Source organism: Dipodomys merriami, unplaced genomic scaffold (assembly GCF_024711535.1).
Source record: "Dipodomys merriami isolate MVZ:Mamm:240054 unplaced genomic scaffold, mDipMer1.0.p SCAF_24, whole genome shotgun sequence".
Taxonomy (NCBI): Eukaryota; Metazoa; Chordata; class Mammalia; order Rodentia; family Heteromyidae; genus Dipodomys; species Dipodomys merriami.
Window position 1 is genome coordinate 25950523 of NW_027203826.1, and position 23521 is coordinate 25974043.

The 23521-nt window shown below is 46.2% G+C and overlaps 1 protein-coding gene across 1 annotated transcript in view; it reads right to left on the minus strand.

Annotated features, from left to right (window-relative positions):
- The window catches only part of Megf10 (multiple EGF like domains 10), a 136779-nt gene extending 118856 nt beyond the window's left edge, over positions 1-17923 (minus strand). The window contains exon 1 of the mRNA XM_070034489.1: positions 17713-17923. The gene's annotated coding sequence lies outside the window, so the exon portion shown is untranslated. The remainder of the gene's footprint in view (positions 1-17712) is intronic.
- Between the last annotated feature and the right edge of the window lie 5598 nt (positions 17924-23521).

Below are 23521 nucleotides of genomic sequence, written 5' to 3' on the forward strand. Positions count from 1 at the left end.
AGCAGTGTAATTTGAACCTGATGGAATCAGGAACATAAAAACAGAAAGTGTTCATTTGTACTTAAGGTTCTTATAGGAACTTGGTTGTGAATCCACATAGGGCTTGGTATTAGGGTCCAAAGGGAAGCCCAGAAAGAGGACCCAACTTTTCCCTTGTAGTGTTTTCTTTTTTGTCGTGTGTGTGTGTGTGTGTGTGTGTGTGTGTGTGTGTGTGTGTGTGTGTGTGTGTGTGTGTGTGTGTGTGTGTGTGTGTGTGTGTGTGTGTGTGTGTGTGTACCAGTCCTGGGGCTTGAACTCAGGCCTGGGCACAATCCCTTAGCTCAAGTGGTACTCTAGCCACAACTCTACTTCTGGCTTTTTGCTGGTTAACTGTGGATCAGAGTCTCATGGGTTTTTCTGCCCAGGCTGGCTTTGAACTATGCTCCTCAAATCTCAGCCTCCTGAGTAGCTAGGATCAGAGGTGTTAAGGCACCGGTGTCTAGCTTCTGGTGGTGTTCTTGTCTGATAAGGACTTCAGAAGAAATCTCCTGCACAAAAATCTGCTTTTGATGTTGTGATGTCCAGTTCAACCGTCAGCGCCATGGGAGGTTGAATGAGGCGCTGGGTTATTCTCCGAAATAGGAATGAAAAAGTAGAGACAGTGTTCTTCCGGCTTAATCGCCACATCTGTTATTAGGCACTCCACCGTGATTGACTGCAGTGTATGCTGGACACAGGGCCAAAAACTTTCCCCACACAAGCCGCCTCCCCCTCCCTGCCTGAACAGCCTCGGCCTGTTCCAGCCACGGTTTCCATGGCACCCACAAGCCCTGGGCCAGAGGAGGGCACGTGGTCCTGGGGTCAGTGCCCGCACTGACGTCTGTCCCTCTCTGGCTTCTCTGCCTCCCTGGGTCTCACCCACGGGTCGCTGAAGCCCCTAATGAAGACGGGCACTCACAGGGCAAGGAGCCAGGTGAGCCAGGAAAGGCTGGGCCATGCTTTAGTCACAATGGCTGCTATTTGCAGTTGAGAGTTCGAATGGGGAGTGCAGATTAAAAGCCTTTCCTAGGGAGCTGGGAAAGTGGCTCAGTGGTAAGAGCGCTTGCCTTGCATGCATGAGGCCCTGGGTTCGATTCCTCAGCACCACATAAGCAAAAAGAAAAAAGCCAGAAGTGGCGCTGTGGCTCAAGTGGTAGAGCACTAGCCTTGAGCTGAAGAGCTGAGGGACAGCGCCCAGGTCCAGAGTTCAGGCCCCACGACCAGACCCAAAATAAATAAATAAATAGATAGATAGATAAATAAAAGCCTTTCCTAGCTCCTGAGAGATCACTTTAAGACATTGGTACATCATCAAGAAAACGGATTTCTTTGGATACGCAACGCAACCTTTTGGATTTCTTAGGCCCTAGGAATAGAAGAGATTACTTCCAAGACCAACCACCAAGTGAGCTTTCAGAACTTTAGCTTTGCTTGCACGTTACAGACATGTGTCTCTCACATTCCTTATTCTCAGTAGAATGTCAGTGATTCCTTCGAGCCTGTAATGTGGTCACACAGGAGACATACAAGTTGAACTGCATTTCATCTGCCATGCCTCCTTTTCCTATAATTCATCATCATTCGACTTCTTTTGTAGCACTAGGATTTGAACTCAAGGCCCATGCTTTCTTAGCTTTCTCAGCATGGTCACTCAGCTGCTGCTCTACCAATTGAGCCCTGGCTCCAGGCCAACTTTTTGCTGATTGTTTTGAAGATGGTGTTTAAGCATTGGTGAGGCTGTGGAGAAATGGGACCCATTGTGCACTGCTGGCGGGAATGTAAAATGGAGCAGCCACTGTGAACAACAACGTGATCGCTCCTCAAAGCAGTAAGCAAACATGAATCGCCATACAATGCAAAAGTCTCACTTCCTGGCATTCATTCCCAGAGAACTGAAAGCAGAGACTTGAACAGATTTTTGTGCACCAATGTTTACAACAGCAACTATTGGCAGTGCTAAAAGGTAGCAGCTGGGTGCGGTGACTCAAGCCTAGAATCCTGGCTCCTTGGGTCAAGGAGATCAAGGGATCTTGGTTTGAAGCCAGCCTGAGCATAAAAATGCTTGAGACTCTGTTTCAACCAGTGGCCTGTGGTGGCATGTTGCAACAAAGGGGAAAAAGAAGCCATAAAGAAGACCCACAAGATAACTAAAATGAAAAGGGACTGGCAGCATGACTTGAGTGGTAGAGCACCTGCTTAGCAAACATGAAGTCCTGAGTGGCAAAAAAAAAAAGGATAGTAATAATACAAGTGAGTAAATAGATGAGCAGAGTGTGATAGTTATTGTCAGTGTGGGATGTGATTTGGCCTCTACAAAGGAAGAAACTCTTGATAGATGGAACAGCATGGATAAAGATGGAAGTTCTCATTTAAGTACCCGCCACAAGAGGACAGAGACTGTGGGACTCAACTTCAGATGTCAGATTGCTAGAGACGGATGTAGAGCGGCAGTGGTCAGGGTCCAGGAAGAAGGAAATGGCAGCTGCTGCTATTTAATGGGCACAGAGTTTCAATGTAGGAATAATGAACAGTTCTGGAGATGAAAATGCCACAGAACCATACACTTAAAATTGGTGAAATGTATGTCATGTGTATTGTACCACAGTACCAAAAATAAAAAAGTATCTAAAAGCAAGCCAAGTTTTAAGAAGTAACCAATGTCTTCCCCAAAGATAGAGCCTTCTTGCTCTCTTCTTATCACCATGGATCTGTGTAACTGGGACAGACTTTGGATAGCTAGATAGCACACATGCACACACACACACACACACACACACACACACACACACACACACACACACACACACACACACACACACACACACACCTGTAGTAGGAGAGGAAACAGCACAGAGAATTCCAGCGGGTCCTATCATTTCCTCTCCTCTCACCCTTCTCTTCTCCCGGAGAGCTCTGTCGTTCCTGGCAGTCTCTTCAGACCCAGCCAGAGGATCCCAAAGTGAGCAATGTAACTCTCTCTTAGCCTTAAGCAAATGAAAACCAAAATGAGTGTCCAATGTTCTGAAGTCAGGTTAGATTTCCAGCTCTCCTCTACTGCCTGCGGGAATCCTAACTTGGACTTACTTGATGGTTGTGCTTGGAAGGTCGTAGGAATCCAGGCACATGTGTGCTCCTTGCTTTCTTAGAAAAGTTCTAAGGAATTTGAGGGTTTAAAGGAATGTGTCGTCCTCTAGTTCTTAACTTTACAATTTAGGTTTTCTGGGTCTGCATCAAGCAAGTCTGTTTCTTCTCCCCTGGGGATGTCTGATGAAGTTAGGATTATACAAAGCAGTGATTGGCTTTATCTGAAAGTTGGTGCCAGTCCCGGGTGTGCCTGGCAGGTATACCCACGCCAGTTGCTATGTATAATACCTATGGGGGGGCAGAGCTTAAAAGATCAAGTCACCCTGCACTCTCTCCAGAGCCGGGCACAGCTGGAGGAGGGATTCGGAGCAACTGCTCCAGCAGGAGACAGCAAGTCTGTGTTTCCTGCAGGGTCTGTTCAGGTCACTGCATATGGCATGGATTAGAGGTCTGCTCCCCATTGTCCAAGGGGAATGGACTGAGAGTTGCCTACAGCACCCCCAGATAGTGGTTCTGTGTTACCTCCTGACACCTACACTTGGGGTCTCTCAGGAAATAGAAACAAGTGTTAAGCAGTACCCAAAAAATCAGTATATAAGCCAGCAATTTCTTTGTTAAAAAAAAGGGGGGGGGGTTCAGTCAAGGGAGCTAAGCCACACTCGGGACAGATATCACATACATTTACTCATGTGTAGAATCAAGACAACACTAATTAATAATAATAAGATGCATTTGTAAAAGGGGGGACTATTTAAAGGGCCACAGGGTAGAAAGGAAAGAAGAAGGTGATCAGGGTGAGAAACATAAAAGAAACAGATAGATATGACATATATGTAATATATAAATATACAGCTATATATTTACTTATAACATAATATATATGTAATTCCATTTTATATATAGTATATAAAATGTTATCTATATATAGCCTAATGTTTTTATATGTAGCATTATATATATATATAATGTATGTATTGCAGAATAAGACTCACTAAAAATTGTTTTTAAAGAAAGGGGAAATGGAGAGGAGAAAGGCCAGTTAAGAATGAGCGACGTAAGTAGGGTGCAAAGATGGTAGAGGCTGGTTTGGGAATGGGAGAGCAGATGGAAGGAGGCAGGTCTTCAGAGGTGTCTGATCGCAGCACACTGTATACGTATATGCACATGCTGAAGCGAACCCCTGAGCCATTAACCAATGCTGATTTTTAAAATGAGAGAAAAATGCTGCAATTTTTTTTTTGGGGGGGGGTACGGTCGTAGGACCTGAACTCTGGGCCTGGGCGCTGTCCCTCAGCTCTTCAGCTCAAGGCTAGCGCTCTACCACTTGAGCCATAGCGCCACTTCCGGCTTTTTGCTTTTTGCTTATGTGGTGCTGAGGAATCGAACCCAGGGCCTCTGGCATGCAAGGCAAGCGCTCTACCACTGAGCCACCTTCCCAGCCCCCTGCTGAACTTTTTAAGAGTAAAAACAATTCAGTTTTGCACATCTTTGCCAAGATCATCGTGGTGGAGTAACAGAGTTCATATCCCTCAAGGACAAGAAGTGTCAATTTGGTCTGATCTTAGCTAAATCTTGAGACTGGGCGAAGGGTGTAGTTTAACAGGATGGACGCCACAGACGCATTTGGGATGTAGAAGGCAGCGCAGAGAGAGCGCTCACAATCAACCCAGCCTCTCTGGGACGTGGAGGAGCAGAGGGGGCGGCTCTGAGTTTCCTGTCGGCCAGTTGCTGTCTATCTCTGACCAGGCCAAGCAGCTGCTGCGGGCAAAGCTGGGCTGTGCTCCAGTGGGAGGGGGGGCTCTCAGCTGTACCCACACAACAACTCAGCCCAACCCTGCGCCAGGGGCTCCCTGGCTGAGTTCATGGGGTCAGAAGTACCACGTTGATCTTCTGGTCTGGCAGGGCTAGGACTCAAGGCCAACTCTTTGGGCTAGAGGAGGACAGTTCTTTCCACTCTAGGCTGATCCCCATTTGAGCTCTTAGGGGAGCCAGGGGTCTTTCCCACTCCGAGAGCATTTTTCCTGTTTCATTCACTATGCAAAGACAACACAAAACAAGTATTATCACCTGCAGATTTGCTTCTTCGTCTATGCTCTTCATTGCACGAGGACTGGAAAACAAAAACATTACACAAATTGAAGCAATTCTACAGTGGACAGTTACGCTCATGCAGAATGCTGGAATTATCCAGCTTGGGTCATCCCTTCAGCCTCTGCAACTCAGCATCTAGTACCTAAGATAAAACCTGTGCCAGGAGCCAGTGGCTTAACACAACGATCATCCTAGCTATTCAGCTACAAGAGACTGAAACAGGAGGATCATGGTTTGAAGCCAGCCTTTCCAGGAAAATCAAAGAGCCACTCATCAATCACCAAAAGCCAGAAGTGGAGCTGTGGCTCAAGTGGTAGAGAGCCAGCCTTGAGCAAAAATGCTAAGGGCCAGTGCCCAAGCCCTGAGTTCAAGCCTCAGTATTGACACAAAAGACAAACAAGAGACTGTAACACCCAGTGCTAATTGTCTGCAAGCATCTTTCGTTCTCCAACGACGGGCCCTAACAAATGGATGGCAGGGGCCATTTTCCGGGGCTTCTCCTTCTGGGTCACAATGGCTAGATCAGGTGGTAAGGTGCAAGTCACCTCCCCATGAACACAGCCACGCAGCGACTCCGGCAAGCATGCATGAACGCGTCTGCGGGGCTTTGCTCTTCCTGCATTTCCGGATGCGGTCAGTGCCTAGACCGCCCTGGGAAGACCTTGTGTTTTACAGCTTGGATCTGAGTGACAAACTGGTTCTTTACTCCGTAATATTTTGTTCAGGGAAATCACCTGGCAGGTGTGGGTGCCAGCCCGCTCGGCAGTGGCACATTTAACAACAAAGGAAACTGAAAGCACAGGGTGAGCCACTAACCCAGAAAAACACCGCCGGCTCCCGCAGCGGGGCCTGCGAGTGAATCCACACGTCATCGTGGTCCTAATTGAATGGCCTCCTTTCTGCAGTACAATCTGGCCAAGAAAGGAACATTGCTCTTCCAAATTCTCTTCCAGGGGATACTCTGAAGTCACGCAAACTAGAAATCCTCTTTGAATGGAGAGAGCTACAGTCTCTTCTAAAGTAGTCTAGACAGATCAGAGACCTTTACTACATGTTCACAAATGCTTGACATTCTAAAAGCCAGCTTACCTAGGAGATGGTTCCAGAAGGTCTTTGGGCTTTGTAACAATTCAACCCCCTCAAGCAAAGACAATTGTGCTAGGAGGTGACAATCGGACTAGAGGGTTCATCCATAGGACAATCACGATCATAAACATTAAACTGCCCAGCAGTGCTGGCTAGATAGAAAGGCTGTTTGAAAACCCCCTGGCACTGTACAAACAAAACTTCAAAGCATCATGTACGTACTGACTGGAAAGAAAGGCAAGGGTTGTTTGTTCCAACCTAAGCTTGACAAATCTCCACATACAAACTTCTGTTTTGGGTTGGCTGATTATTTTTGGTGGCAGAAGAAAAGTATTTGTGATCCAGGTTGGTCTTCCAAGTAAAAGGAGCGCATCTGCTGCAGTCATAGGGGGAGCTCCTAGCTCTGGCATCCTGGCCTGGGTAGGTGTAGGCCACACCTACATTCTACCTGTGGCCAGGTGGCTGGCTTGCCAGGCCAGCTGCCCCTCCCCTGCCTCACCACTCCTGGTGTAGTCTGGCTACACCCACAGAACGAATAGCTACAAGGCAACTTGCTCACAAACTAAGAGTCCAGGGTCTAAACTCTCCAGGCTCTCCAGGCTCAAACTCATCCAAAGTGGTTCTCATGTTAGTCTGTAGCATTCTTCCTCCGCACCTCTTCTTCTTCTAGGGGAAAGGTGGGTCTGAATCTTCAAGCCGTGATGTAATCCTTCAGCCTTCCCACTGCCTCGTTCCAGATAAGTCAAGATTGTCCATTTAAATGAGAATAGGACTGAGAGTTCAGTTTTTCTGCCAGGCACTGGTGGCTCACACCTGTCATCCTAGCAACTCAGGAGGTTAGGGAGGATCTCAGTTGAAAGCCAGCCCAGGCAAGTAAGTCCATGAGACTTGTACCTCTAATTAAGCACCAAAAGAGCTAGAAGTGGAGCTGTGGTTCAAAGTAGTAGAGCACTAGCCTTGAGAGAAAAAGCTCAGCGACAGTGCCCAGGCCCTGAGTTCAATCCCCAGGACTGAGACAAAAAAATATCAGTTTTTCATGTTATTTCACAGTTCTGTTTAATCCAAGATTACTGGATTAAAGAACTGTGTCCTCACAGTTGTTAGTAATGTTGAAATGAGATCCACACCACTTTGGGTTTTGTTCTACTCTGCGTGTCGTCGGTCTTCAGACAGAAGGCCTCTTCCTCCTCCGCATCTTCTCAACTCTGTGACCCCCAGTTCACCTACACCTCCTCCCAGACCCTATCTCCAAGGACGTCGAGGACTCCATGAATGTGGCAGTGGGCAGGGAACAATTGAGTCTATGGCGCTGTGCTTGAGCATTTGGCCGCAGGAAGGGAAATAAAAAGATGCTCTCTGTCAGTGAACTTGGTTTCTAGGATCATGTGGGCTACGGAGAAGAGGGCCTACAACATCACAAAAGCTCCAAGCATCCTTTGCGATGCTGTCCACAAAGTCTCTACTCACAGGCGGCTGGATACTCATCCTTGAGGGAGGAAGTGCAGAGAGCTGAGAAGGGCTGGTGATGAGCGAACACATAGAGAGGGGGCTTGAACTCAGGGTCTGGGCGCTGTCCCTGAGATTTTTTGCTCCAGGCTAGTGTTCCACCACTTGAGCCACAGCTCTACTTCCAGCTTTTGGCTGGTTCATTGGAGATCAGAGTCTACAGACTTTCCTGCCCAGACTGGCTTCGAACGGCAAGCCCCAGATCTCAGCCTCCTGAGTAGCTAGAATTAAAGATGTGAGCCACCCATGCTCATTGAAACCTCACTGTCCAGCCATCATGACTAAGATCATTAACACTATCTAGCTCTAGAACATTCTTGTCACTCAAAAGAGGAAACCAAATGCCCATCAGAGCCCTTCAATTGCTTCCTTCCCCTAAGCTCCTGAGAACCACTCACCTACTTGCTGGGTGTGTAGATTTATCCGTTCTAGATATCTGATATAAAATAAATAATATGCTTTAGGGACCCTCATCTCTACCTCTTAACAATCTAGCTTCAAAGTTCATCCATGCTAGAGCACATTTTATGCCTCATTCCTCTTCAGGGCTACATAATATTCCAATGTAAGTGTATGTCATGTTTTGTTTATCCACGCACTGGCTGATGGGCATGTGGATTCTTTCTGCTCCTCCACCAGGAAAACAGGTTTGGTAATTCTGAATAGTGCTCCTATGAATATGTATGATACGAGATTTGGTTTGAATTTAAAACACTTGCTTTAAATCCTGCTGTTATCTTAAAAGGACCAATTAATTTACTAGCAGCAGCTAATTCTATAATCAAGATAAATATATTTTTCAGCAAAATGCAATCTTCATTTTAGAACATCTTTACTCACGGGTATGTGTAATTGTGGTTACTTCCAGAATATCTTATTGTCTTGTAGTTTGCCATTGATATCAGAGACTATACTTGTAAATTCTGTGCTTAATTAATAAGATTTTTAACCCTTCAATGATTCATTTGTAAGAAGCCTCAACAGACCTAATCCCTAGATATGTTAATTCTTCTTTCTTACCATAACATCATCTGGTGTTAAATCATGGTAAATGGTGTTTGCTTGAAAAGTGTCACTATGCTAAATGCAACACTCTGAATCATATACTACTTAATCGTTTTTCCAAAGTCACAAAGTTTCTACATTCACACAATAAAGGACAGAACCAGAAGCAGACCAACACCATCCAAGCCTCGTGTCTCCATTCACAATGTTAACCACATGATTGCGTAGATCAACACTTAACTGTTAAGTCCAATGCCAAAAATAAAATCTACCGAATAGATACTCACACCTCTTACAGGTAGGATGGGCCCGTTTCAAAGCCAAAGACCCAAACTCTCCTTTGGAAAATAAATTGCCCCTATTTTCTCTATGTGGATTTATCAGCTCCATGTATCAGACCGCACCCTCTCTAAGCAATGACTCCCTTGTACCATCAGCCATGCAGCGATGCTGACAAATGACAGGAATAGCAGAGCAGGCTGCTCCAGGCTCGGAAGCATCATTTTTCTTCCGGGATGGCGCCACCTTCACAGATCAAACGTGTGGGGCTCACTGAGGAACTAAGCAGGAAGAGCAAGGAGCAGGCTGCTTGCAGCTCATCTCCCTGTTCCGCAGTGAGAAACACGGCAGGGAGCAGAGGAGTGAGCAGGGGGCATTCCAGTACCAGGGCCTGGGAGAGCTGTCATCTGGAGATGCACAGACGCATTCAACATCCAGAGTTTGTCTCTGCTTTTCCTGTCAGATTGTAAGAAGGAAGGGAGTGGAGAGTGAGAATGAGACTGGGGTTAGCTGCTTGGCTGGTTTGGAGAGGTGGGCTTTGTTTCACACCTGAGGAGACCTGAGCTCTACTACCTCTCTTGACCTCTCAGGCACACAGGACCTGCTACCTGGAGAAGATAAAGCACTACCCGTCACCATCATGCCAATCCATGACAAACCATTACCTGTCATCATCATGCCAATCCATGGAAAACCATTACCTGTCATGCCAATCCATGACAAACCATTACCTATCATCATCATCATCATGCCAATCCATGAAAAACCACTACCTGTCACCATCATGCCAATCCATGACAAACCACTACCTGTCATGCCAATCCATGACAAACCATTACCTGTCATCATGCCAATCCATGAAAAACCATTACCTGTCACCATCATGCCAGTCCATGACAAACCACTACCTGTCACCATCATGCCAATTCATGGAAAACCACTACCTGTCATCATGCCAATCCATGGAAAACCATTACCTGTCAGCATCATGCCAATCCATGAAAAACCACTACCTGTCATCGTGCTTTAGGATGCTAGATTTTTCCAGCTATGAAAGTAAGAAGGAACTAATAGACATCCAAAGCTCTCTACCCTTCCAGTCTCAACAGAATCCCAATTATGAGCCACAAATCAAAACTGAATAGCTCAGTGTTTCTTCACAGCTGAACATACCTTACAACCAGTAGCTGACTAGACACAACAATGGCAGCGTCCGGAACATCCCTGTGGACAGAACAGAAAACCAAGTCCCAAGAACAAGGCAAAGAGGGAGGAGCAAGGAGAAAGGAGGAAGAAGGAAGAAGGAGGAAGGAGAAGGAGGAGAGGAAGAGGACGAGGAGGAGGAAGAGGGAGAGGAGGAGGAGGAAGAAGAAGAAGAGGAAGAAGGGCAAGGAGGAAGAGGGGAGGGGGAAGGAGAAGGGGAAGGGGAGGGGGAATAAGGATGAAGAAGAAAGGAGATGAAGACGAAGAAAGGAGTAGATGGGAAGAGTGGAGGAATTACATGGGAGAACAAGGAAGAGGGGAGGAGGAGGGGAGCAAAGAGAAGGAAGAAGTAGAAGACAAAGAAGGAGGAAGAAGAGGACAGACGACATACAGCATTCCTATTGTTTTGTTGTTTCTGTTGTTTTCTGAGTGACCAGAAGTTCAGAAGTCCACCACTGTGTAGTACTTCCTGCGGAGCACTGAGTGTTAAGTTTCTCTAAATAACACAAACCCAGCCATAGGCGCAGGCCTAATGACAATGAACTGAAAATTCATGAACTAATCAGGCTAGTGTCTAGTACAATTCTTTTGCCACCTGTAAAGTCTCCTCTTCCCTTTTTCCACTTCAGTGGCATCGCTATTAGAGGCAAAACCAAATACCCACTTAGTAATAGATAAACAAACAAGGGGCAGAGGAGAGAGGAGGAAGATAATGACATAAAAAAAACCCCACTTGCTTCTACAAGCCACTTGCATCTCCTTTAATGGATCTACAATGATAATCTATCATCACAGGACACTGACAGACTTAATTAAAAGGAGCTCTAAGTGATCTCCAGCAAATCATACATTGCCCTCTCCTGGGCACAAACCTACTTAATGCTCCTATCCAGAAACCTCTTATGGCAGAGACAAAAGGATTCCTACAGGCCCAGGAGTGTAAGCTACCTGGACACCCCTTGGAAATGGGCTTTCTGGAACTTATCACATGCACACCTGCACGCACGCACGCGTGTACACACACACACACACACACAGACACACACACACAGCTCCTTCACTATGCTCCTCCCAAATTTATATTATGTGTGTAATTTTTTAAAACTTAAGGAAGATAAAGAAAATAAATATGCACAAGAACTACAGACCAGGATTTATTTGAAAGAAACACTAAGGCAAAGCCTGAATGAAGGGGATGCTGCTTTTCATAAAGGGAGAAACAGGTTTTTGACACAGCAGTTCTGTTTGAAAGTCTCCGACTTTTGCACAGGCTGTGACCTTGAGTTTGGATCTTCCTGGGGCACAACTGGGAAGCCTAGGGTTGGACCCCTGCAGGCAGTTAGTAGTGCTCTTCTCCAGGAGGAGAGTCTCTCTGAGAACCAGAGGTGAAGGGTGGAGCTTGAATCGTATGGGGAAGGAACTGTCCCAGCCTATCAATAACCTCCTAAATGATTTCGTTGTATTTCAAGCTAAAAACATTCTCAGCTTCAAGACTGCCATATAAGTCTATCTCTGGAAAGGAATTATTAATACTCTATCCACACAATCATCAACCCGAGCATAGCATCTTTCTGGGACCACAAGCTCCAATGTAGAGACTCTTTCAGACTGAACACCTGTTCAATCTGAAAGCAGCTTGGAAGGGAGCCTTTGCCTATCATGAACAAAGAAAGCTCCTGTTGGCCTTTGCAATAATAAAATTCTTCAGTCCAGTCAGTCAGTAGAACCTTGTGGAAAACAATTCCTCCTTGGGCAAAAAGGCCTGTTGGGGTTCTGATAGACTTGCGTTTCCCCACTCACATTCTGCTGCTCCAAACCCAGATTAATGGGATGTCCCCAGAATTACTTTTTCCCTTCCCAAATTCTACATTGGACACATTGCGGCAAGTCGTTTTGCTTCGGAAGGCCTTGACCTCCTTTCTTTGTCTCTGATTCAAGTGTGTCTGTTTCCTTGGGGCTCCAAGCAGCGCAGGACGGGCCAGCCAGAGCTCAGCAGACCATCGGCCAACCTGCACACAATGGGCCCCTTTCTCCGGCTGTCACATGAGCAGCGCTGTGTTACAGCCATTGTCCCCCATCGGAGGGAAGAGAGGCCCAGCTTCTCATAGGCCTTATTCTCTGTGACCCTTCTGGCCAAGTCACTAAAATGTTAAAAAGAAAAAAAAAAGTGTGTGTGTGGAACACCATTTGAATGGGTCCCTAAACAAGGACCCAAGAACCCTGTACCTCAGTAGACCTCGCTAAGAATACACATCCCTGGCCAACCACACCCCCAGCAAATCAAACTCTAGAGACACCAGTATCTGCAGGTCATTCTCAGCCTTAGAGGTCTGAGACCAAAGGCTGAGCAGATGAGATGCCACAAGCATCTCTAATGTCACTCGCCAGAGACCTGATGTACCTCTGTTTAAAGGGTGAACTAGAAGAGAGGGAAGTAAGGGTTTTACACTACAAATGTGTCAAACCTTGGTTGTTGCATCTTGGCAGAAGGCAAGTGGAAGAGGAGGGCACCAAGGAACACGGGAAAGGGACAGGGCAATGTTTTATATGTCAATGGCTGTTCAGAACACCCATCGAGATCGTTGTATTCATAAATGGATGTTTTGAATGGTAACTCCTTTGTATACCTACTAAAAGATAATAAAAACTTAATTTTTTAAAAGAGAAGGAAATTGGAATTAAGGAAGTGGATCATTAGTGAGCCAGTGAAGGAAGGAGAGCAGCGGGGGTGTAGAAGGAGCAACCTGCTAGAGGCTGAGATCTCCGGGGAAGGAGATCTCAGGAGAAAGGCTAGGAGAAAGTTTCACAAGATGAACTTTGTAAAAGGAAGTGTGTTGAGCAAGGGATGTAGCTCAGCAGTAGAGCGTTTGCCTTTGCTTGACTTGACTTGGTTTTGATCTGACTTGTTTGATTTGACTCGGTTTCACTTGGGTTTGATCACCAGCATGGAGAGAGAAAAAGAGAGAGAGAGAGAGGAAGGGAGGGAGAGAGGAAGGGAGGGAGAGAGGAAGGAAGGAAGAAAGGATGGAAGGAAGGAAGGAGGGAGGGAAGGATGGAGGGAAAGAGGCAGGGAGGGAGGGAGGGAAGGAGGGAAGGAGGGAGGGAGGGAGGGAAGGAGGGAAGGAAGGAAGAAAGGAAGGAAGGAAGGAAGGAAGGAAGGAAGGAAGGAAGGAAGGAAGGGATGGTGGGCAAGCTTCATATTGTTTTAAGTTTTAAGATGTGAATTTCTTCCATAGTCATAAATTAAAAGTAAGCTTCCAAAGCCACATGGCTGGTGGCTTTTCCATCATGGCTGGCTTCATGTTAAAAGTGCCATGGTTGGCAAAGCAATCTTTAAACTGCTTAAGGGTAAATATAAATTCAGCTCCATATGAGATTAGGGGGGAAAAAAACAAAAAAAACAAAACAGTGAAGCCCCATCCTCATCTGTAACCCTAAGAATTCCCATAGTAACTGAAGGGATTAAGTTTTCCATCTTATACCTTAAAGAATGGGGCTGGGAACTAGCCAATTTTTGCCTGAATCTCAATCCCAACCACATGTGACTTCTATTCTAAAGCAACTGCCGGGTCACGTGAAGGGTTTCTTTATGGCACAAGCAGGGTGGGTGGGATCCAGTCCTAGAATTCCATGAGCGGCTGTCATTAAGCTCATTAAAATCTGGAAGTTTTAGAAGGCAAGCACTTCTTGGTACACAGACCATTTATCACTTTGTCATTATACCCTAGCTACCTGATGAATATGTGGTGGAGAAAGAGCTACAACCCAACCAATTACTCTTTTAAAGAACCAAAATCCTATCTTATCACCAAATCCTCATCCAATAATATATGTGTATATAGAGACATCTATATGTAATTACACGTGTAGATATTTTTAAATGATAGAGGTATTTAAAATATCTATCATAGGAATCACCTCCTGTGGCTAAGTTTTAGAACAAGCTAAATCTGTCCAACTCATTTGAACCAGACAAGATATTAACGACAAGGTCGCTGGTTGGCCTTACAAAGGACCTCCTTGCTTCCAAAGAGAAGATGTTTTTAACAGATGTTAATATCCTGCGCATGTACCTGTCAAGATGAGACTTTCCATACTGAAATACCATTTTCTTTGTCTTAAAGGGATATAATTTACTGCCCTCTGGGTAGGAAATTGAGGTAATTAGAATACTTCATATAGTTTCTTTATCTGGGACTATAAATCACTAGAAATGAAGCAGAAGAGGAAATTGACAGAGATGAGTAGTGACAATAAAGGATATGTTATTACTTCAAACTCACAAGTGGCTAATGGTAGAAGGTATGCACCACCAATTAAAACCCACACTGCAACTTGCAGTCCCACCAATAATGTCCTATAGAATAAAACAGCATTGTTCTACATCTTAGTTTTCCTCATAGTGTGATATATCTATGTTATTAAGTTCCCTAAGTTATCCTCTATAATAATGCTTATGCCCACGTACCAGTACTAGGTCTTGAACTCAGAGCCTGGGCACTGTCCCTTAGCTTTGTTGCTCAAGGCTGACACTCCACAACTTGAGCCATACTTTCTGATCCAGCTTTTTGGTAGCTAATTGGAGATAAGAGTCTCTAAGATTTTCCTGCACAGGCTGGCTTCGAACCTACATCCTCAGATCTCAGCCTCCTGTGTAGCTAAGATTACAGGAATATGCCACCTCACAACAATGTTTTAAAGGAGTAAGAATTACCATAATGAAGTGGAAAAAGAGAGGGAGATAAGAGAAACCTAAAATGTGGGAAAATCAGCTACAGAGAATGGTAAATGGATGAATGATCAAGAGACATAAAAATGTGAAAAAGTTCAGACAGAAAATAACAAATGGTTCAGGCTTATAGCAAAATAAAACTAAGTTCTTTTTGGAAATAGAATTGAAAGAGAAGGCAAATCAACAGAACTTGCTGAATCTTACATTAGCTCTTAAAATGAAGCTCTTAAAAAAAATGTTACCAGGACAAACGATTTTGAAGCTGATAAATTGTGGCACAGCACCAGGGAAGTTATGAACAGACTTCTTACTCCTCACCCAAGACCATCTACATCTGAATCAAGGTTGGTAGTGGCCAGGATTTATATTAGGTTAGCCATATGTTACTGCCATTTGCTTAGGGGAAACAGTAATGACTTCATATTTTATTCTGATGATTTGTACAAATTCCCTGTCTTGTGCAAAGGTAAATTCTTTTCAATTATCACTGTCATTGAGGAACTTGGAAAGATGAAAAGAACAACAACAGAAGAATGTGTCAAAAAGAGCTACTGATAAAGTAAGGTGACGCCATTAAAATTTTAGAACAAGAAGGAATACCAAAATTATTTAGCTCTTCTTCTACCTTCCAACCAAAGCTTATGTATCAACAAGCAGACGCCTACATGGAGAGGCTGTCTATTTGAGCTTATACCAAATATCTCATTTAATTTCTGTGGCCTGTGCTTTTGTACACACTGAAACAAGTGTTACAATCACTGTAGTTAAAATGAGTTTGAGACTGACTTTATTTATAAAGTCCCAATCACAAGAAGGAAGCGCCCAAAACATACTTGAAATGAGCAGGGCATGGCCAGAAAACAAATACTTATGATAGCTATATTTAAAATGCGGTCACAACAACCTTAAATAATACAAAACCCAGAAAAGCGCTTGAAATGCAATCGAAGCTTAATAAATTATTGAATGATAATTGAAATAATGAATTCATTGAATGAATGACTGACATCCAAAAACTAGGTTAAAGCACATTAATGCAAAGTGTTTCCAAGGGACTGATTGAGAATTAAATGCAGATGGCTTACCTCCTCACTTGTTCCCGGCACCCTTTGGTGTTCAGCCATGACCCAACCTTTGGAAAACCTAGTGTTCCTAAGAGCACCTTCTGCCCAAAGAGAGGGCCCCAAGGGAAAGCAGCACAAATGTCATACTTGAGCTCTACTGAGCAAGCCATTACATTGTATTGCATAGTGAAGCTCCCAAGTACAGCCTTCAAACCCCTCCAAATGGGATTAAAGACTAGCTCCCACTGATGGCTAATACAAGCGTTAACTCAGATAGAACAACAGTTGATGCGAGTCCAATAACAAAATAGTAGTAATGGCTACTGCTACTCATTAGGGTGTGTGTGAAACTCATGAGGACTTCATATGGAATAGCATTCCAAATACCTCAAAAGACCTTTAATAATACGACACTCAGAAGAGCGCTTGAAATGCAAGAGAATGCTTAATAAATTATGGAATGATAATTGGTGCTTATGGGTGATAACAACAGAATCAGTCCTTTTCACAACTCTCTGGAGTAAGAACCAGTACAGTGGTGAGATCAGAGGCAGACAGAGGTTAACTAACACAAAACCACACAGTAGCCCCACGCTGAGAGGTGAACTCCGATGCCCACCTGGGAGCTCACCCACAGGACGCTTTGACATGATGGGGAAAGACGCACCGTGCCCTGTGCCACGACCACTGGAGAGCTCCGGGTAGGATGGTGCCATGGCTGAAAACTGGCAGTTGGTCCATCCATAAGGAACAACGCACTTTTACCTGGGAAGCCTGTACACAGAGATCCAGGACACACGAAACACGATGCTGCCGGCCTGTCACAGCAGCCTCACAACGGCCCCAGAACATCAGCGCCTGCTAATTTATGTTTCTAAAACTTCCAGACTTTGAATGTCCCCTTAACACTGTGACTGATGGTGTGCGATCATCTTTAAGCAGTGAAAATGTCACCAGGATTTCATTTACTCAATAATGTCTTGTAAACAGTACTTCCCGGGAGCAGAATAAAGACATACTATTTCCCTGAATGAACGTTGCAGAGTCCTAGATAGCAGACCCAAGCGGCTAAGTTTCCGTGGCTTGCAGAACTGCCCCCTCCAACACTCTCCAAGATCCAAGCCCCGGCCACGACCTCCCGGTCTGTCCACAGCCCTCGCACCCCTAGGAACGAAGGACGAGAGCCGGGAACGCATGGGAGCCCCCCACCAGCCCCGGGAGCTGACCGCACAGTCAGGATGCCAAGCACTAAAGACAGTAAAGCGGAGAAACCGAGTCAAGGTCCCAGAGAAACGCGCCGGATCTGAAAAGCAAGACACAACTGAAACAGCTCTGGGATCTCCCCCAGCCCCCTCCACGCAGCCAATTCAGATCAACAGAGAAGAAATGCAAGCCGAGGCAGGAAAACAAACAAAACCACCTGCCTGGCGTAGGAAGAGCCCGCCGGGATCCACCGTGCGCCCCCAAACATCCAAACCCAGTGAGTGCACTGGACAACAACGACCCCCCTCCCACCGCCACCGAGCCCTGCGCCCGCCCAGCGCGGCGGCACCGGGGTGCCCGGCCGGCCGAGGGACAGCCCCCCCCCTCCCCAAAGTGCACCAAGTCCCGTGGCCACCGGAGCGGAGTTTGCCCAACTCTTACCCAGGTCCTGCGATCCCGAGACGCATCCAACTCCAGCCGAGGTGTCAGACCCGTGGCCAACGGCCTCCCAGGGCCCCGGGAGGAAGCCCCTTGGGCTTGGGCTGGGGGAGGGGGGGGTGTGGAGACGCGGGGCGCAGACGCTCGGTTTTGCGCACCCGGGAAGGAAGGACTTTCTGCACACTTGCACGCGCGTGTGCCTGCCTGGCGGGAGATGCCGGAGGAGGCCGGGGAAACCGGAGCTCGGGCAGTTGCTGCAGCTGCTGGGCCCGGGCCGCGGCGCGGGGAGGGGGGGCGGGGCGGGGGCGGGGTGCGGGGAGGGGACGGGGTGCAGGGTGCCGCCGGGCGCGGGCACGCTCTCCACCACCCCCACCCCCAGCACCCGCCGGATTCCCCGGGTGCGACTCTGCGTCCAGATCACAGATCGCCCCCCGCCTGCGGCCCGATCACAAAGTTGGGGATCCCCGCCGGGGCGCAGCCTAGCCTGACCCAGGCTTAGCGTGGACTCCGCGCCCAAGCGCCCGATGGGTGCGAGACCCCCGCGCAGGCTCCCGGGACAGGGCCGGCGCCGGGGCGGCCGATGGAGAGGACTGGGGTCCCCAGTCCCGGGAAACAGCGCGGTGGGGGGGGGGGGGACGGAGGCGGGCGCGGGAGGCGGGCCCCCCGCGGGGCCGAGTGGCTGGAAGAAGGCTGAGGAGCGAGCGCCCCCGAGGCGGGGCCGCAGAAGGCTCGGGGACGCCCCGTCCCGGGCCTCGGAGGATGTCCTGGGGAATGGCTCCCTCTGCCGACCGCCCCGAGGACGGGCGGCTCCGCGGGGCGCAGGCCGGGGCCCCGCCGTGGTCCTCGGCGCCCACCGCGCGGCCCCCGGGCGCACGGCCACCCGGAGAGACGCGAAGCGCCCGCCACGCGGATCTCCCGCCCCCGACCCCCGACGGAGACGACCGCGGGCCGCTGCCCGAGGCTCCCGGCTCGGGACCGGGGTCGTCCGCGCCTTCCTCGCGTAGGCAGCCGACGTCTTCCTGGGGAAAAGTTTCCGCGCGCCTCCGGAGTCGGCGCCGCCCCCCACCCCCCCTCCCCGAAGCGGTGTGCGCCCGCAGGGCGGTCCTCCAGGCCGGGCAGGGCTCTGGGAACAGCGCCTCGGTGTGTCTTCACGGAGTGCCCCTGCCACACCCAGCCCAGTGCGGCTTGGGGGTGGGGGGGTGCGGACAGGCAGGGTGGCCCATCTCTGTTCTTGCCCAGAAGTGGGCACCTGATCGATCAGAGCTAGGTAGGCCCAGACCTGGTCGGGAACCTGAATTTGGATCCTAGCAGTAAACACACACACACACACACACACACACACGCACACACGCACACACACACACACACACACACACACACACAATCTGATTGTTCAACGAGGCTGTTACCTAAGTACCTTGGGGCATTGGTCAGACCACTGATTCTGGATGCTATCTTGTTTTTTGTTGTGTGAAAATGTCACTCTACTTCCTGCAAATATTATCATCAGCTTTATTGAGACGTAACTCAAATTCAGTATATGATTGCAGTCATCTCTTAAGCGCTCTGTGAGATGAGGTTTGGGTTTTTCTTGTGCAGGGAATAGGGCTTGAACTCGGAATTCACACTCACACCTGACCACGGGTCAGGTTATAAGTACAATACTTAACCATGTCATCCAATCCTCTATTCTCCTCCTTTCTCCACTCACAAGTTCTATACTTCATTTTTTACATAATATACATTGAGTACAATAATTGCATTTGCTCACCCTTTGAATTAAAGCCTACTTGGTCAGCGGGTATTGTACTTTTTATATACTGCTACATTTAATTTGCTAAAATTTTGTTCAGAATGTTGGCCTATCTGCAGGAGGAATAATGGTCTGTATTTTTATTTTCTTGTATATGTGCATCAATAAATATCACAATGAAACCCATTTGTACAATTTATTTCAGCTAAGAAAAGAAGACAAATTTAAAATAAACACCTGTACATCAGATTTTCTTTCCTTAAACATAGCAAAACAATGAGATAAGTAATTTTATAGAACAATTCATTTTTTCTTTTTTTAATATATATTTTTATTGTAAAATACTGTTCAGAGGGGTTACAGTTACATGAGCAAGGTAATGAGTACATTTCCTATCAAGCATTGTTACCCACTCCTTTGTTTGTCCCCTACTATCCCTTTCCTCTCCATCTCTCCAATTCCTTCCTTCCTCCAACTCCAAGTTGTAAAGTTCATTTTCAACATAGTGTCTTGTACATCTCATTGTTACAATGGGTCAACCTGTATCCTTGTTTCAGCATTTTGTTATTTTCTTTCCCCTCCCCATATTAGAAAATGTATGTTCAAGATGCAGGGCACCAGAACCAAATACAGTGAAAACAGGGGTTATACCATGGGGGAAAGAACACACAAAAGAAACCCAAAAAATCACATATATACATTATAAATACATTAAAAACAACAATAACAAAGAAAAACCTCTTTGTGTCCCTGTCTTGGGATTCATTTCACTTAGCATCATCTTATATGGTCATATTTACATAGCTTTTGACCTTTTCTACTTGTCTGGTAAGATTATCCTAGATGTATACTAGCTATTGCAAATAAGGGAAACCATAGGACCCAAAGAACAATTCATTTGACTCAATGTAATTCTACTTTTCTACGCCACTCACATGTAGAAATTGTTTGAGATGTTGATGCAACTAATTCCTTCCCCGATGTGTTAGCTCAAAGTGATATTTGAAATTTTAACAGTCACAACTCTCTTGGGCAAATAGTTATTAAACATGCAGACAGAGGGAGTCGTCAAAAACATATTCTAGCAGACTTTTTAACTCTAGTTATATTTGATCACACCCTGTAGCATGGTCATTCATTCAACCATTTAGAAAGACTTAGGAAGATCAATTAACAGCCATGATCACAAACCTAGTAAGAGGCAGAGGTGGAGCTGCTCCCTGGTCTGACTTCAAGCTTACTGCCTCGACCACTTCCTGCCTTTGAACTACACTGATTGATTCTGGTCCTCTGTTTACAAGTATGGTTCTTCAAAGTTCACCAAAGCATTATATTTAAAAACATTTTCCCCAAAGACTTGAATCTGTGAAATTTAGGGGTTTTCTTTGGGGGGTGGGTTTTGTTTTTTGTGGTTTTTTTTTTTTTTTTTTTTTTTTTTTTGTCAGTCATGGGCCTGAACTCTGGGCCTGGGTGCTGTCCCTCAGCTCTTCAGCTCAAGGCTAGCACTCTACCACTTGAGCCACAGCGCCACTTCTGGCTTTTTTCTGCTTATATGGTACTGAAGAATCGAACTCAGGGCCTCATGCATGCAAGGCAAGCGCTCTACCACTGAGCCACCTTCCCAGCCCCCCCTTTTTTTGTTGGTCATGGGCCTGAACTCTGGGCCTGGGTGCTGTAAATTTAGTTTTTTGTAGACTCCCTACTCACGAGCCTTAGATCCTCTTGGGTAACATAGCTTCATGTCTTCCCACAAGTGCAGTTGAGTTTGGGAGAAGTTGTGTGACAAATGGGTGGAGATTGGAAAAGTGGAGTTCTTGAGCCATGGGGTCCCTCAAACATCTTCACTTCACCTCCCTCCTCTGCATAAGCTTTTGGTTATGTCCCCTTCCCCAGTGTTTTTTAAAGATATTGGAAGAAAGAAGAGAGGAGAGAATAATGGATAAGGAAATCACAGTCACATCACTTGACCTTGTGCTAGGAATGAGAGAAAATTTTCTTTTTAATGTCAATAGAGATGTGAGGGCCCTGGTTTTCTTTCCTATTCTTTTCTCTTTTACCTGGTCCAGTGCCGGGGGTTGAATTCATAGCTTGGCGCTGCCTAAGCAGGTGCTCTACAACTTGAGCAGTCAGCCAGTCCCTTATTGCATTATTTTTGAGATACTATGGTGTCTCCCTTTATGCCCAGGCAAGTCTAACTTCTATGTGGGCTTTCCTCTGGCACTGGGATAATTGCATGCATGCGATGTCTGTGCCCAGACATTGGTTAAGATGAAGACTAGGAGACTTGTGAGCTTTTATGCCCAGACCTCAAATCTTCCCTCCCAAGTAGCTAGGATTACAAGTTTGAATCACACACCATGCAGAATTCTGGTATTTTTATTTTTCTTCAAGCAACAATAGGATTCTAAAACCCAGCTGCTTATTTCACCTAGCTCAGTGTTTCTTTTTAAATTAATCTACAATAAGTACATTTGTCAGGATGAAAGTCTTATCTGTATATATATATATATATATATATATATATGATTAGAATAAGTTTTAAGGAACAATTTTTACTATTTATTGTGTACTGTGGTGTCTTGTATACCCGTGTATTATAAGTTTTACTGTGCTTGTTAATCAGCTAGGGATTTTCTTAAATCTGCAGGTGTGATTGAGTATCAGGGGATTTGTAGTCGGCAAAGTGGCACTCCATTGCTTCTGTTCCTGGGACTGAACCTTGAGCAGCAAACCTCTGGTTTGTTTCATTAAAGTGCTAAATTACTTTTATGACTTGAATGAATGTGGACTGGCAGTTTGTAAGAGCCTGGCTGATGAGCTTCCCAGTATGTCTATCTGGGATATTTTTGTAAAAGTTGACTGCTGGTGTAGTTGGAAATGTTCAACAAGAAACAGCTCCCCTCCTTCCCCCCAGAAGCCAAGACCAAAAGAAGATAGAGGCAAGAGACATTGCTGTTTTACATGGTAACATCTGACATAAAGATAAATCTATTACGATTTGGGATACAGAAACCTAAGCATTCTGCATCATGGGGGTTCTCATGATTATAGTGTAATGTTTACAGAAGATGATTGAAGGTGACTTGACAATGATATCATATATATAAAAGTTCCTGTGGTATCCTCTCCTTTGATCTGCAATACAAATACTTCCTGTGTCCGGCAGGGTTCTTGTTTTCATGTAACAGAGGGCAACTCTGTCTGGCCTCATAAAAACAAAACCAGGGGAGGTTTTGGAAGGATGCTGCCGAGTGGACAGCTGTGGAACCAAAGTTAGCACTGAGAAAGAACCCCTTTAGGTTGGGGAAGGAGGAATCAAAGTCATGGCCTTGGAGAGGCAGGATCCTGGTCAGTCTGCCCCTGGGGAGATGAATGGACTTGAACCATTTCTTCCAGCACACTCTCAAGATCAAAGTCACAGCAGAGAGCAATCATTTGTCTGAACTTGGGTTTCACATTCCCTCCTTGCTAAGGAGGAATGCAAAGGGAAAATGCAAAGATTGTAGCACTTCACATTTCCACAGTGGGGCAGATGTCTGCTATAACAATCCCCTTATGAGCATAAAATAGAGTGGGGATGAAAGGCCAGCAAGTGAATAAGGGGGTGCTGGAGAGAGGAAATGGATGTTAAGCTATAGATAAGCTGTATTGCACAAAGCCCTGGACTCTGAGTATTGGCCTGGGAACAAGCCAGGGTTCTTAGTGTGGGCATAACAAGGCAGTGAATAGTTCTTTGGGAACCATGGCTGAGGTGTAAGTGCAAGAAGAATAAATGGACCATACTCTTAAGAATGGATCCAAATGCAACCTGTGAGACAAACTCAAAACCCAGCTCAGAGCGCACCAGCAGGCACTAACAACTTTCTACCCCAGCCTCCAGATCTTTCTTCCCTCCCACCATGACAAGTTCATTAATGATGGACAGAAGCGAGGGAACAATCACAGAGAGGAGGAAGGAAGCTGAAGGAAGCTGGCATCTCCTGCCCTGGTTGACTTCCATTCATGGAGAGCAGCAAATTTCTTTCTACACATTTGCACGAGGAGGAAAAGGATTGGAAA